This window comes from Hyperolius riggenbachi, chromosome 10 (genome assembly GCF_040937935.1).
Source record: "Hyperolius riggenbachi isolate aHypRig1 chromosome 10, aHypRig1.pri, whole genome shotgun sequence".
Lineage (NCBI taxonomy): Eukaryota > Metazoa > Chordata > Amphibia > Anura > Hyperoliidae > Hyperolius > Hyperolius riggenbachi.
In genome coordinates, this window is record NC_090655.1 from 98779909 (window position 1) to 98796399 (window position 16491).

The 16491-nt window shown below is 40.2% G+C and overlaps 1 protein-coding gene across 6 annotated transcripts in view; it reads right to left on the bottom strand.

Moving 5' to 3' along the window:
• PRKG1 (protein kinase cGMP-dependent 1) overlaps window positions 1-16491 on the bottom strand; it is a 1426855-nt gene that overhangs the window by 289631 nt on the left and 1120733 nt on the right. The gene's annotated exons all lie outside the window — the stretch shown is intronic.

A 16491-nucleotide genomic window follows, 5' to 3' on the forward strand; every position in this document is an offset into this window, starting at 1 on the left:
AACAATTATTGTGCACTTTCTGTAAATCCAATGAACTTCATTTCACTTCTCAAATATCACTGTGTGTCTCTTATTTGATATATTTAACTGACATTTTTTATCGTAACAACCATTTATACAGGAAAATCATGACAATTAACAACATTGCCCAAACTTCCGCATCCCACTGTCTATGCTCGGAAGCCATCAAACCTGAATTAACTAGAGAACCATGAAAACGCATAGCAACTTAAAGTGAAAGCTCAGAACAATTGATCAGTTAACATGTATCAATTTTGATATGATTTCAATATATTTCACCCTCAAACTGCAAAGTTTATTGCAGTACCTTCTCTTGTGCACATGCAGCAGGCTGCACAGGAGCCCAATTTTTATACACAAGATACTCTGCTGTTGCTTCCCTAATACCAGGGACATTGCTAGGATCCCAGGTGATCCAATTCATCTCTGGGCAGCAATGAAGGCATAACTGTGCAGTGCCTGGTGTAAAAAGTGGGCATCATCATGTGGAAATGTAGGCATATAACTAGAAATAAGTGGCAACACCCCAGCAAAACATTGGAGTCCGATCTCAAAGAAAAAAAAAAGACCCCAAAGAATATACTGTAGAAAAATACATATGAAACAATACAATATAGTGTATGTACGGTTTTTGGATTCACCTGTGTATGTAGGTCAGGGGTCACTGAGCTTACGAAGCCAATTTGAGTTCCAATAATTAGTTCTAAAGGTTTTGGAATCAAAATGACAATGATGCCCACATTTATGCACCTGCCTTATTTTATTTAAACAATTATTGTGCACTTTCTGTAAATCCAATGAACTTCATTTCACTTCTCAAATATCACTGTGTGTCTCTTATTTGATATATTTAACTGACATTTTTTATCGTAACAACCATTTATACAGGAAAATCATGACAATTAACAACATTGCCCAAACTTCCGCATCCCACTGTCTATGCTCGGAAGCCATCAAACCTGAATTAACTAGAGAACCATGAAAACGCATAGCAACTTAAAGTGAAAGCTCAGAACAATTGATCAGTTAACATGTATCAATTTTGATATGATTTCAATATATTTCACCCTCAAACTGCAAAGTTTATTGCAGTACCTTCTCTTGTGCACATGCAGCAGGCTGCACAGGAGCCCAATTTTTATACACAAGATACTCTGCTGTTGCTTCCCTAATACCAGGGACATTGCTAGGATCCCAGGTGATCCAATTCATCTTTGGGCAGCAATGAAGGCATAACTGTGCAGTGCCTGGTGTAAAAAGTGGGCATCATCATGTGGAAATGTAGGCATATAACTAGAAATAAGTGGCAACACCCCAGCAAAACATTGGAGTCCGATCTCAAAGAAAAAAAAAAGACCCCAAAGAATATACTGTAGAAAAATACATATGAAACAATACAATATAGTGTATGTACGGTTTTCCACAGTTACTGGTTTTTAGAATTTTATAATTAGGCAGCATGCCCTCCCAAAGAGCATAGCCAGAAAGAGAATCCTCTTAAACAACATAATTAAGCAGCATACCCCTCTCCCAAACATCATAATTAGACAGTCCACCCAAAACAACACAGTTAGGAAAAGAAGGTAGAGTGTCCCCTAAAAGTGGACTTGAGCTCTTGCAAAGAACAGACTGAAAAGTGTTCATTTCACATAGAAATGCTGCAAAAATTAGCTGCACTGAGCTGTGTTTGTTGATTTAGCTACTGTTGAGTGTAACAAATGTGTAATCAGCAGACATGACTCACAGCGCTTCAGTGCTGGAAGTGCTGGATGTACAAGAAAAGACAGATGCATTAACCCTTCATTTGCTCCCTGAAAGTTCATCCTGTAAATTTTCAGGTTTTTTAGGGGGATTTCTGTGCATTATAACAAATACATTTGTCCCTGATTGTTTTCATACTGTGGTTAATCTTTTAGAGCAGAGAGAAAATTCTGAGCTTAGAGCCACTTTAAGCATAATTAGACAGCATGTATCCCCAAACATACTTAAGCAGCATATCCACACGTAAAAATTCACAGTGTCCCTAAAACATATGCAACATTAAAAATGATGATAAATAAACAATTATTAAAGCTAGTCAAGTGGCAGGGGATGTGTGTTACTGAACAAAGCTTCCTAAAGCCAGAAACCCACTAGGAGCAATTTTCTGAGCGATTTGCATTTTGAAAACTCTTGCTAATGTAATGCTATGGGTGTGATCCCACTTGAGCGATGTGATTTTATAAAAATCCCCCATAGCATTGCATGAGCAAGAGCTTTTTCAAATCACTAGCGATTAGAAATCGCCTCTAGTGGATTTCTGGCCTAAAAGCAATAGAATCACCCAATACACTTAAAAACAGGATCCTAATATTTGAGCAGTTTATTTTAGTGAATGAGGCAAATTATTTATATCATCAACATTGTATGTGTTAAAAGGTAGCTGGACCAACCTTAAAAAAAGGCTTAGATACTCACCTGAGAAGACTCCATTTGCCCAACATATTGGAGCTGCACATATTGGGGTTGATTTATTAAACACTGGTAACATTACTGTGCGCACACATAATCCAATACCTTCATACTGCAAGAAAGCAAGTGCCCCAGAAATAAATATTCTTTACCCCTATCTCTAGTGTCTCACAGAGTCACTTGCATAAGTTGGATAAAACTGAGACAATATTTAAATGATTTTGTTGAATTCAGAAACATGGCACAGAAAAAATCCATCTGACCTTAGCCTTACTTTCACAGAAGCAAGCTATGCTGGCTGCTTATGTGTATTTCAAACTGCACTTTAACAGTAGATGACTTTGGCTTCTCTTAATACAAGCAGTGACTTAAGGGCAGTCAATTTCTGTTTAAACAACCATAAGATATTTTTTGTTTTGGAAACTATGCATGATTTATATAGGATATTAGGCATATACAGAAAGGTCTTTCTAAGCTGCAAGCAAGAACATAATGAAAAGAATGCTGTTGGCAGGCAGAAAATAGTTTGAAGCCTTTTTTTCCCGTAGTCATCCACAGATGTGATCCATGACATTTCTTAAAAGACAGTACAGCAAATTTTAAAATAACTCTTAGCAGAAAATTCTCCAGGGGCTTACTAGTAATGCTGAGTACTTTATACTGCACATTTCTCTTTTTTTAGATTATTCACACTGGTTTGTTGCATCTCATTAATAATATTTTATTACCAACGTAACTTGGAGCATGTTTGAACACATTTTCAAAGTAGAGTAGATGTATTATAGCCCCGGCTCAAGGTAAACTTTTTTCAATGTCCTTCCAAACTAACAAACACACAAATAAAGAACAGTTAGTGGTTCTAGTTAATTACACAGAACCACCAGTAACAGAAAGCTGCAGTCCTAGCAGTGGAGGGGGATTTTCCTACCTCATTATGGAAAACCACAGGAGGTGGGTATGATTAGTTTACAGGGCAGGGCTGGCTTAGTTCAGCCTCAAAGTAGGTAAAAACAGGGGTGCCATAGGCAACAATATTAAAAGCCACAATTAGAGACTATAAATGATAATGTGGGCACCTGGAGTTTATAGCCCCTATATACCATTTATAGCCACTAATTGTGACTTGTGACTTTTAATATTGCCTATTATGTCTTTAGTGTTAGGAGCATGAGGTGTGGTCCTTGTAGGTTAAGTTGAGGCACGGGGGAGGGGGGGGGGGTTAATAGTTTGGCACCAACCGGAGGGCCTTAGCCATAGGTAGATAGAGGGTTCTGTGTGAGAGTAGGTTTAGGTTAGGTTATAGCAACATTTCAGTAAAGATTACCAATATTTTAACCAATGTAATTAAGTGGAGACATATCAGTAATTTTACTAATATTCTACTAGTGACTATCTCTGGCACCCCTTTAACAATGTGCCTTTTTTACATTATGCAGTCAGCCTACCCTTTCTTTTCTTTCTTCCTCCTATCTTATTTTTATTTATTTTTTATCTTGAGTAGGGATTTGAAACAAACTGTTTAAAGATTTTTTTAAGAAGTGCTCATAATTAAAAAAGGTTATCCATCAAGCTGCTTAATCTCCCTTCATTTTCAGTTGCAATGTTGCTCACTTAAGTTATGTGGAGATGGAAGTAAAGCAGTCCATGCAGCAATGGTGAGCATCTGACTTATCTGCCTGCTGATACCACACCTCTCCGCTAGAGACTCAGAGCCACAATGGGATGTCAGAGGCATTGTTTTAGCAGGCAGAGCTGTTAGACTTTCCCTTGCTATGTGGAGAGCAGCACTGTGGTTACTATGTGACTAAAAAGGGAGTGCGTTTCAAAATGAAAATTGAGGAATGGTAAGTGAGCAACTTGCTGGATGTTGCCTAGGAGATCAGCATCTTTGGATACTTTATCTACTTCACACATTAAATTGCTTGGTGTTGAGAAAAATTATATGCATCTTAAATATTTTAATTAGTTGCATTAGGGAAAATGTGTACAAGTGCTTTTGACCTTCACAAGACTAGTGGATACCAAATTACAAATTGAATTGACAAATGTGGAACATGCCCAACTGAATAATAGTCACTGTTATTTGTTTTACTAAAATACAACATAATAAAAGTCACAGGCAGATTATCCAATTAAAGTCCTGTTCATGTATTGTAATGTACATTGTGTGGACCGTATCATAACTCGCAATATACAACGTTTTGTGCATTGCCCATAATCCAGTTTTGCATTATTATTATTTCATATTATCTTGCTTTGCAAACGTATCCTATTATGCCAATGTCAGATGTTGCTTGTCTGACAGAACAGCTGTCTGAATTTAACCTAATCTCCTCCCCCTATGTTACATACCTCAATGATCAAATTTAGGATGCACCCGGGTGACAATATATTTGGCAGCTTCCTATCACGATTACAAATAAGTACTGCCAAAGACCAGTGGTATGTGCTATCCCCAATGTCTCCATAGATTATAATAGCTGCTTATTTTCCCTGTAGCAAGCAATAGTTTCATAATTGGAAAACCAAGATTTTTTTTCTCTTTTAAGGTGTCTCTTGTCATTACCCTTACATTTCCAGATTTGATGATGAAGTGCATTTGTGCCAGGCTCCTCACTGCACTTGCCAGGAGCCTCAATCTGCTGTCACTACCCCTTGAGCCACATCTGCCCCCAAGCAGAGTAGTAAAATCAGTAGAAGGGTGATTGAAAGGCTAGACAGAATTTTTCCCACAAGCCCCCACACTACAGGACAGAAGGTGACTGATAGCTACAGCCAATTTGGTAATAGTATGAGAATGGGCGGATGACTGAAATATGAAAATATTTATAAATAAAACTACTTATCATAGTCAAAGTCTACTGTTCCTAACAGTCAAAGGTCAATTTTTAGTGGGGTAAACCAATCAAGTTCTAAGTGTTAGCCCAGCACAGTAAGTACAGTAGCCATTGAGGAATTCAGTAGTGATGCATTGTGGGAGACAACAATTTCTCACGTAAAGCTAAATTATAGGAAACTAGTAAAAAGGCCCACTCATTAAAAAACGGGCACTAGGTCACAGTCGCTACACCCCGCAATGCGCGCACATATGCGTCCTGCTTGCTCGTTCCCCACCACTGTCTGAAGTATATGCACACAGGGAGCTGCTTGCAGTTGGAAAAAGCTGTTATTTGCCACAATGCAATGAGAACCTCTGTGAACCACACACAGCAAACTGTCAGATCTGGCCCTGTGTCCTAACTGCCCTGGCTGCACACATGCTCAGTAGAAAAAAAAGGCAGGGGCACACAACCATTCAGCTGATGATGCAGGGACACTTGCATTTTATTGTATAGGATACCTTTAAGAAGGCAAACTACACATAAAGGTCAGTTGTCCTTCCATAAATGGTTTCATGGGTAATTAATGAAATACATAAACAATAACCACAGCCTACAATGTTGCTCACTGCCCAGAATCAAACAAGAAGCTCTTATGGAAAAATAATAAAACTTGCTCTCGTATTTGTGGCTTGATGCACCTTGTTATGCCTGTGCATTTCACATGATTTTGATGAAGATGAGTCGGCACTGATTACTTTTTTCTGGTCTTTATTTTGACAATGTACAAGTATGATTTAGGGTGTGTGAGGAAATTGGAGTGCTCCGGGGAAGGCCAGGTGTTTAGGGGTAAAACATACAAACACCATGCAGAATGCGTCTTAGCCAAGAGAATCAATGCAACCATGTTCAGTCTGAATGAGTTTTCTTATTAAATATTTAAATATTTTTGACTGAAATAATTAGCCCCTTTATTCTTTCATGAGCACTTCTATCAATGACAACGGCTAATACTGGAGTGGATTTACCTTCTCGCTTGAGCACACGTCTCAAGGAGAACACCAAATCCTAAAGTGGATTTGTTAAATGCCAGTGAATAGGAGAGAAATATGGGTGGTAAAGCTTTCCCTCACCCTGTTTGAACTGGCCTTGTCCATTATTATATACAAGGAGCTCATGCGCACTTTGTGCTAGGAGAGGTAGGCCCTGGGGGAAGTGTCTTGTGGTTAAATCTGGGGCATACCCCAGGATATCCATCAATTTACAGGCTTGGCACAGGTAAAGAAGCAAGGTGTGGGGGGGGGGTAATTCATGACTCTTTCCCCATTTAAATCAAAGGTTTAAGTAAAAACGTTATACGAAATTTAAAAAAAAGTATTCAAAATATCAACATCGTTCACGTTTTCATTCGTACTCATCTAAAATTCCATTATCTTGACTGCAGAGCTGCAATGCTAATGTTCCCAATGGTGGTATTTGCATTTACTGCGAGGGCTTCCTATTGGTCTACATGGTGCACCAACAGGAATTCCACAGGCAAATGCAAAATGAGCATAAAGACACTAGCAGCTATACTGCACAGCCCTATTCAGTGAATCAAAATGCTGATGGTGTCTGATTAACTGATCTAAACTGATGATGATTATTATTTATTCATAGAGCACCAACATATTCCATGACGCTGTACAGAGTAAGAAACAAACATGGGTACATAATAATGCAGAGAATGGTGTACACCAACATATAAAATACAGAGTTGATACAAAATACAGAATTGGTAAATACAGTGACAACTAACACGATGAATAAAATGTATAACAAATTCAGAGACGCAAAAGGGTGATTATGCATGAGTAGTTCTGTACATGTTCTTAAATGCTCCCAAATGCTCACACGGGTCTCGGTGTGAAGCCACTGGTGTTCACATGCTTTACAATGAGATACAAGTAGCCAGGTCTACTATAGTTTTCTAAACTTGAAAGACAGTGTACCTGTGACAAGCAGTTAAGATATCACCATTTAGGTCATAAAAAAGATCTAATATTTAAGCAATCTTAAAAGTAAATTGAGAATGTATTTGCATTAAATTAATCAAAATCATGTGTATATAAATCACATTTAAGTCAAATGAGATAGATGCTTCCAAGCAGAAACAGAAATTACAAGAACTTAGACTGCATCTGTTGGAGACAGTTTAATGCTTTTAACCTTCATTAAATAGAAGTGGTTATCCTCACAGCAGATTTATTTATGAACACATTGCACAAATGTGAGATGGTAAAACATCAAAATGTGTTGTTCCTTGGCAAAAACAAATCAAATTAATTGTGCTTGTACAAAGAGGTATAATGCACTTAATTTTGTTTGGCAGAAAGTAGACTGATCTTTACAGAGTCACCGTAAGTCACTCAATAAGCTTAATGATGTTTATAAAAATGCTTTAAATTAAATCCTGTCTTCTTGGCAATATCGCCTGTCTCAAATGCTATCATGATTTAAAAAAAAAAAAAAAATCAGACGCGTATTAGTAAATGCATTTGTGGTCCAACTCCAGGGGAAAATTATATATATATATATATATATATATATATATATATATATATATATATATATATATATATATATATATTGTCACAGCTCAGGATGTGCAAAGCTCGGCTGTCGCCCCCAGTCGGCGGCTACTGTGCGCGCACCTTGGTCATGCCTCTCGGCACCGGGAGCATTCTGTGCATGTGCAGTAACAAATTACGAGTACTGCGCATGCGCAGAATGCTCCTGGCTACAAGAGCATGACCATGGTGTGCACAGCTCATGGCGCAGTAGCCGCCTACTGGCCACAGCAGCCAAGCTTTGCAGGGGTCACCACCACTGCACCCCGAGGAGTTCAGGAGGATTCACTTTAATACAGCAACAGCTAAATGCCCCACCTTTCCCCTTGATTATAATATTTCCATAGCTTGTGCCAGACTTTCACTGTGGTATTTTCCTACAGAGGCTAAGGAGGCAGCAATCCTGTTGTGCACATACATTTCACATAGAGATGTAGACACTTTTTTTTCAATTAATGTCTTACATTAATAAATGTAATTGTAACTAGAAGATAGTGGAGATTTAGTACTATGTTTCATTCTTGTGTCTTAGACTGGGATTTTTTACAAAATGTATTTGAGTGTTCTGCTCTGAGACACAATTAGTGACGTACCTTTACTCTGTAGCCATGAAATACCATTCCTTGTATGCCCCCATTTCTACTGGAAACCGCATGAATAGTAGCTAGATACCTTATATTATATATTATACAACATGTTTTTTATTTACAAGGGATATCCAGATTTCAACTAAAATTTAAATTTCCTCTGCACACACAACAAGAGAGCAAGCTGAGAAAATGCTAGTCAATAAAACCTTTTACTTGTACTTTTCATATCAGTACTAAAAGGAACAAGTGTTTACAATCAGACACAAGTGGAAAGAAAGATTCAAGGTTTCAGGAGGAAACAAAATGCAGGCTAACTGTTTAAACAAAAGCAGTTATATAGTATTAAAATGAAAAAGTTTTCCCGTCTAGGAAGAGACCTAACAGGAAAACTAAGAAATGTGGTTTTTGTGTGTTTGTTTTTTACCCCCCCCCCCAAATCCTTTTTTCCCTGGTCAGGGTTCATCCTTAGTCCTTCTAGGAATTGGTGTATAAATATCCCTACTAGTCACACTACTAGTTTTAAGTTGTTCAAGCCATTCAGTGCCTGACATTTATCTCATACAGCTAGTAACTTGAGTATGACAATCATCTGTTTGACACCATTGTACAAAAATTCTGTGTCATCGGCAACATTTTAAATTATGTTTTGGTGTTTTTATTTCCTAAGAATTTGGACCCAATATAATTCACTTTTCTCCAAAGTTATCTCCTAGAAGATATTTTTTCATCTATGTTTAAAGCCCAATCTACACGTTACAATTCCACGTGAGATTGATCAAATCGCTTGGATCTAATCATTTTGAGTCGATTAAATCCGACATGTCCGATAGGGACTCGATTGATAGTGTGATCAATTTTGGTTAGTTATCAATGCAAAATCGACCACACTATTGATCAAGTCCTGATCGGACATGTCGGATTTAATCAATTTGATCCAATTGAAGTTGATCGATCACACGTACTATTGTAACATGTAAATGGGGCTTAAAATAACTTTTTAGCACTCAGCAACTGAAAAAGTACCAAAAATAGGTGAAAAGGTACTGTAAAAAATGTTTTTTTTTTTGTATTTTATGAGAAAAAGTAAATAGGATTGGACCAATTGTGTGATATTTGTCCATCTTGCTGGCTTTATCATCAGTATCTGTACTGTAGATACATCTCTGTTGCCTATCTCTTCTAATTTGAGTTGGTTAAAGGTTTTATTCTGCATTGTATTACACAGACCTCTGTTATTATTTTGTGATGATGCCAGCAAGCTGCCAGATGATGCTGCTTTTATTAAACCTGACATTTTAACAACAAAACCACTCCAGCACTCATTTGGGCCATATTTTTTAACTAGTTTCAAGATTTTTGGTGACATTCATGTTATCGTGTTGAAAATAGCAATCACATGTACAGTATATGTTTATAAAGCAAAATTAAATATTTGGAAGTGATAATAAAAATAGTTCTGCTTCATGTACACTCTTTGCATAGTGTTTGTATTTTCTCCCCATGTTTGTGTGGGTTTCTTTTGGGTACTCCAGCATCTGCCCAGTCCCTCATCCCAACATACTGTACATAGATATGTTAATTGGTTCCTTCACAAAAAAAAATAAAAAGAATGGCCTTAAGGCCTGTACCCACTACATGATTTTTATGGCGATTTTTCCGACGACTGCAATTTTTTGAGCGACGAGCGATCGTTTTTGCAATCTTGTGACTTGGGTGTAGGCATGCGGTTACACAAACAATTTTTGGATACGAGCGGCGATAACAGCCAACATGATGGATCAGATCTTTAAGATCCCAAACGACTCTTGCACAAAGTACTGTGATCATTTGCCCTCTTACTCACACCCGTCATGTGCTGTTGCATGTTCCTTTGTATAGGGGGATGGATCGAGGTACCTCGTTAATTGGGAAGCATTGCTGTGAGGTTCTCCGATCCATATTCTCAATGCATTAGACTACATTGAGAACATAAGATAATGATTGGCTATGGTACGCATCAGATTGTGAGCTTCTCTGAAGGACAGTTCGTGACATGACTATATAATGTACTGCAAGTCAGTGCTATATAAATACACACAAATGAAAATAATGTAGTAATAATAATGTACACACACAGCACATTGCTTACACAACTGAAGCAATGCAAATGCGTGCTTTAAAGGAGTCATCAGGGAAAATGTAATAAAATAAGTGCTACTTACCGGAGGCTTCCTCCAGCCCCAAGCTCCCAGCATGTCCCTCGCCGCAGCTCTCCCCACAGCCGTTCGCCGCAGCTCCGTCCCGGTCCCCGGCGATGACGTCAGGGCGACCTCCAGGTTGGCCTGTATTGCGCCTGCGCAAGTGGTGCTGTCAATCACCGTCACGTGGCCATAGCAGTCCGCTTCGGCCCACATGGCGGTGATTGACAGCGCCGCTTGTGCAGGCGCAGTACAGGCCGACCTGGAGGTCACCCTGGCGTCATCGCCGGGAACGAGCTGCGGCGAACGGCTGTGGGGAGAGCTGCGGCGAGGGACATGCTGGGAGCTTGGGGCTGGAGGAAGCCCTCGGTAAGTAGCACTTATGTTATTACATTTTCCCTGATGACTCCTTTAATGGCTCCACATTATAATGCTATTTTCATGATCAACTATTCTGCAAGATTTTCACAATCCGACCGGAAACTGGAAAAAAAATCCTAGAAACCGGCTATTTGTGATTGCATGTTGCCATGTGCACTCAGACCAATTGGGAAGAGAGAGGGTAATATAGCTCAAGAGTCCCTAGGTCCAGCAAATTAGATAGAATTAGAACAGAGGTGCTAGTACAGCAAATTGACGGCTCAGACACTGTTAACAGTTGCTCCTGTTAAAGCCTGATGAAGGTGGTATAGACCCGTGAAATGCATTGCATTTTGGAGCTATGAATAAAATAATTTTTCAACTGAAAACTGACTATTTTAAGTCTGCTTGGGGAGCTAAGTTCACCGCTATCTCCATTTTTAACCACCCTGGCGTTCTGATTAAATCGCCAGGGTGGCTGCGGGAGGTTTTTTTTTAAATAAAAAAAAAACTATTTCATGCAGCCAACTGAAAGTTGGCTGCATGAAAGCCCACTAGAGGGCGCTCCGGAGGCGATCTTCCGATCGCCTCCGGCGCCCAGAATAAACAAGGAAGGCCGCAATGAGCGGCCTTCCTTGTTTTGCTTATATCGTCGCCATAGCGACGAGCGGAGTGACGTCATCGACGTCAGCCGACGTCCTGACGTCAGCCGCCTCCGATCCAGCCCTTAGCGCTGGCCGGAACTTTTTGTTCCGGCTACGCTGGGCTCAGGCGGCTGGGGGGACCCTCTTTCGCCGCTGCTCGCGGCGAATCGCCGCAGAGCGGCGGCGATCAGGCAGCACACGCGGCTGGCAAAGTGCCGGCTGCGTGTGCTGCTTTTTATTTCATTAAAATCGGCCCAGCAGGGCCTGAGCGGCAGCCGCTGGCGGTGTTGGACGAGCTGAGCTCGTCCAGACCGCTCAGCTGGTTAAACTGTTTTATAATTAGTGAAATACATATTTGAGCCCTAATGAAAAGATGACTATGGCCTCAATTCACAGACCTTTATCAAACACTTTATCAAATGTTTGATAATTTTCCTGATGGGTAAAATCTAATTTTGAATTCACTAAGGTGTTATAGATTTATTGATCATTTCATCGATAAAGCATTTGATAAATCTATAACACCTTCGTGAATTCAAAATTAGATTTTACCCATGAGGAAAATTATCAAACGTTTGATAAAGTGTTTGATAAAGCTCCGTGAATTAAGGCCTTAGTAGTTGGGGCAAAACCCTTGCTGAAAATCCCAGAGGTCAGTTTCTTGTTGTTGGCCACCAGAATTGCACACACCTCAGGAGGGATTTAAGCATATACTCTCCAAGTCATTAAGGTTTCAAGGATGATGTTCGGCAACTCAAAACTTTAATTCCATCCACAGATTTTCTATTGGATTAAAGTCTGGAGATTGGCTAGGCCACTCCAGAACCATCATGTGCTTCTTTAAGAGGCATTCCTTTGTTGCCTTGGCCATGTATTTGAAGGCGGTGCTTACTCAAGATATGACGGTACATGTCTCCTTGCATTATCCCTTTAATACATTAAAGGAGTCCTGTCCCCTTAGCAAAAAAACACCCCCCAAGCATAATGTGTCCACATCCACGTTTGACTGTAGCGATGGTGTTCTTGGGGTCACAGGCAGTATTTCTCATCCTCCAAACACAGCGAGTTGAGTTGATGCCAAAGAGCTCAATTTTGGTCTCATCTGACCACAAAAGTTTCACTCAATTATCCTCTGGATCATCCAGACAAGCTTGTATATGCGCTGCATTGAGCTGAATCCAAGCTCAGCAAGATTTGAGTCCTCCAGAGCGTAGTTTGTTGATAATGGTTTTCTTGGTTACTATGGTACCAACTGCCAATCAAAGTCCTCCCGGGATCATCACCATTCTCATGATCATCTCAACCCTACTAGGTGAAAACTTGCATGGAGTCCCAGCCTGAGAGATATTGACAGTTATTTTTAATGTATTCCATTTGTAAATTATCACACCAACTGTTGTCACCTTCTCACAAAACTGCTCGTCGATAGTTGTGTAGCCCAGTCCAACCTTGCACAGGACTGCAATCTTGTCCTTGATATCCTTGCATGCCTCTTTGCTCTTTGCCATGGTGGCTTATTTGGAATGTGACTGCTTTATTGCTTCTATAAACAAACAGGTATCTTTTATACAGGTCCTGTAACAAGCTAAGATTAGGAGCCCGCCCTTACAGAGGGTGCTCCTAATCTCAGCTCATTACCTGCAAACAGTAAAAAACACACGGGAGCCTGAAATCTTGCTGGTTGACAGAGGATCAAATACTTATTTCACACATTACAGCGCACATAGAGCTCTGACTTTAGGCTACTGGATTTTTGAGGGCTTTGTTGATATTATGTCTCTCACAACTAAAATAAACATACCATTACAAATATAGACTGGTTGTTTCTTAGTCCAGAGGGCAAAAGAGCAAAATCAGCAGGATATAAAGCTGTGAGCATTTCTGTTCATCAAACGAATTTCTGAATTTCTTTTGTAGCAAAAGAAACATTACAAGCTTTTTTCTGCATTTACAGATATATCATTATAGCAATCCAATGATGCATCTGTAAAAGAGACACTAATTTTACTTTACATAAAACCATATAATTACCAGCGCTTCATAATTACAGGAGCAGCAATCTGTGGAAGGCTTTCTCTGTAATATCATGCTTGGCCTTTGCAAGTGTCTGCAGAGTGTCAGTGACAACTGTGGATACTTCCCCAAGGTGCATCTGAAAAGTGATGACACTTCATAGGTGACAGTAGGACTGTGCCAGTATATGTATTTACATAAGCCCTGTTACGTTATCCTTGCAGAAAATAAGCAAAACAAATCCAGTAAATTGAATAGATTGTGAGCTCCTCTGAGGGACAGTTAGTGAGACTATATACCCACACTATGTAAAGCGCTGCAGAAGATGTCAGGGCTATATAAATACTAACTAATAATAAATGCAATTCTGCATGTTAAAGGTCAGACAAGCAACGTTATGGTACTGTTGAGTTTAAAGGACCGCTCTAGCCAAGATTATTCAAAGGGCAAATTCAAAATTTGCCGTTTTGACAACTTGACAAAGAGCATGAGGCTCGAAACAGCGGTCTGTCATTGGATGACTGCCTTTTAACCCATGTGATATAATAAAGTGATTACGTTTAAATTGGCAGGGCCTGCTGAAGTGGATTCCTGCAAGTATCAGCTCCAGTGGTGTGGAGAGCTGTCAGCTGAGGCACGCTATCTGATCTTCTTGTTGATGGGTGCTGCTCTAAACCCAGTGTGAGGTCTTGTATACCAGGATTGTGTTGTTCCAATGGATATATCCTGTGAGTAAAAGTTGTATAAAAGGGCAGGCTCTGTTAGCTTGAGTTATTCTTCCATGAATTTCTACTTTTTCACTTCCATCGCTGTTTAGATTTACTCCCAGATACTTAAATGTTTTACATTCTAGATCAGGGCTGGGCAAACTTTGCGTGGCCCAGGCAGCATTCCTGGCATTCCTCCCCTCCTCTGTTCTCCCTCCCTCATTTCAGAGTCGTGAGCAGATGATAGCAGTGGGTTAAAACTCACCTGCTCGCCGATTCCAGCGTGTAATACCCTGGCACGTCCTGACGATGCCCTGTTGCCATGGAGAGGCGACAATGGAATCGGAGAGCAGGTGAGTTTTAACCCACTGCCCTCACCCGCCCGTTACTGCAGAGAGGGAGGGGGGAAAGAGAAGAATCCAGCCACCAATGTACAGCATTTGCAGGCCGGATACAGCCATAGTTGGCCCAGCTCTGTTCTAGATTGTCGCCACCTATTATTATGCTCTGTGGTAGCCCTCCCTTTCTTGTCGGTCTTAGAAATGTTGTATTATCAAAATGTACTGTCAGGTCTACCTCCCAGTATTTAGATCGGTGTAAGTTTTTCTTACCATTGCTATTGTTCTGCCCATTATATTCATGTCATCTACATAAGCTGTTATCTGTACGGGTTTATTTATTAATACATTCATTGTGTTTATTGACATTTTTCTGATGACGTATTCAATGGCCATATTAAACAGTATCGGAGCCAAACCATCTCCTTGTTTTAGACCTTGCATGAATTCAAAAGGATCCGTCAGTTGATTTTCTATCCGTAAGTATGCCTGTATGTACTTCATTGTGATTTTTATTAGCATTCTATGTGCATGAAAGCCAGAAACATTAGCATCTCATTAACCATCTCTGTCCTTCTAGATCAGGGGTAGGGAACCTATGGCTCGGGAGCCAGATGTGACTGTTTTGATGGCTGCATCTGGCTCACAGGAGTTGATTCACTAAGTTGCACTGCTCAAGCAGCACAGCTTGGTGGGACAGCGCGAGTAAAATGTTTAAAGTAGTGCACACTACTGCTGTAGAATGCACTACTAATTTACTCGCACTTCCCCCAAAACTAACAGCTGCTCCAATTGTCCCACCCTGGATCCTGTCAGGTCCAGTGACTTTGTAGGACGAGATCCCCGCACTTTGATTGGTCCAATAGGCTGTCTGTCACTTGACAGGCTGCCTATTGGGCCAAAGTGCAGGAGATCTCATCCTACAAAGTGACTCAACCCCCAAGTCAGCTAGCTAATTGTACAAGCTGTTAATCTGTATTTCTCCTGTCTGGCTCTCGGGGAAATTGATGATGTTGCTGAAACCCAAGAAAAGCTGAAGACATGTCTGACACTTCCGCTGCCCGGAGGATCAATTGTATACACATCACCATGACAACAGGGATGTGAGCCCTACTGTTCCAGTTCAAAAAATATTGTATGGCTTTTACGGAATAACATTTTAAAATATGTGGCTTTTATGGCTCTCTCAGACAAAAAGGTTCCTGACCCCTGTTCTAGGTAGTACAGCCTGCTTTTGGATCTGTTACAGCTTTGTGCATCCAGGATCCCCCTTACGTTTAAAACAAGCCCTGCCCTGCAGAAAGAGTTGTAGGGTCATACAAAATGTAGTCTTCATTAGCAGGTACTGGTGAGATTTGAAACAGGTTCACCTTAACTAGTTGCTGCAAAACAGACTTTTGAAATTATCAGATCTGCATTTCAGCCGATTAGAGTACTCCCATGTGAGCTGCAAGGGGGGGGGGGGCGTACACACTCACAGTCACTTTCCGCCGCCAATGAGCTGATGGGAAGTGGTTAAGGAGGCAAGGTTGTAATAAGCATTCAGTGGAGAGTTTTAGACTGCCTTTAGCTCATCTGAATAACCAGAGTACCCTCTAGCCACACTCTCACAGGTCCAGTTACACAGAGACATTCTTTTTCTTTGACTTGGTTGATATAGCTGTATGCATACTGAAATAGATTGCTTCATAAATTTAAGGATTTAAAGTTGTGGTTGGGTTACAAGAAAGTATAGCTGTCTGCTAGGCATGGTCAGGTTTCA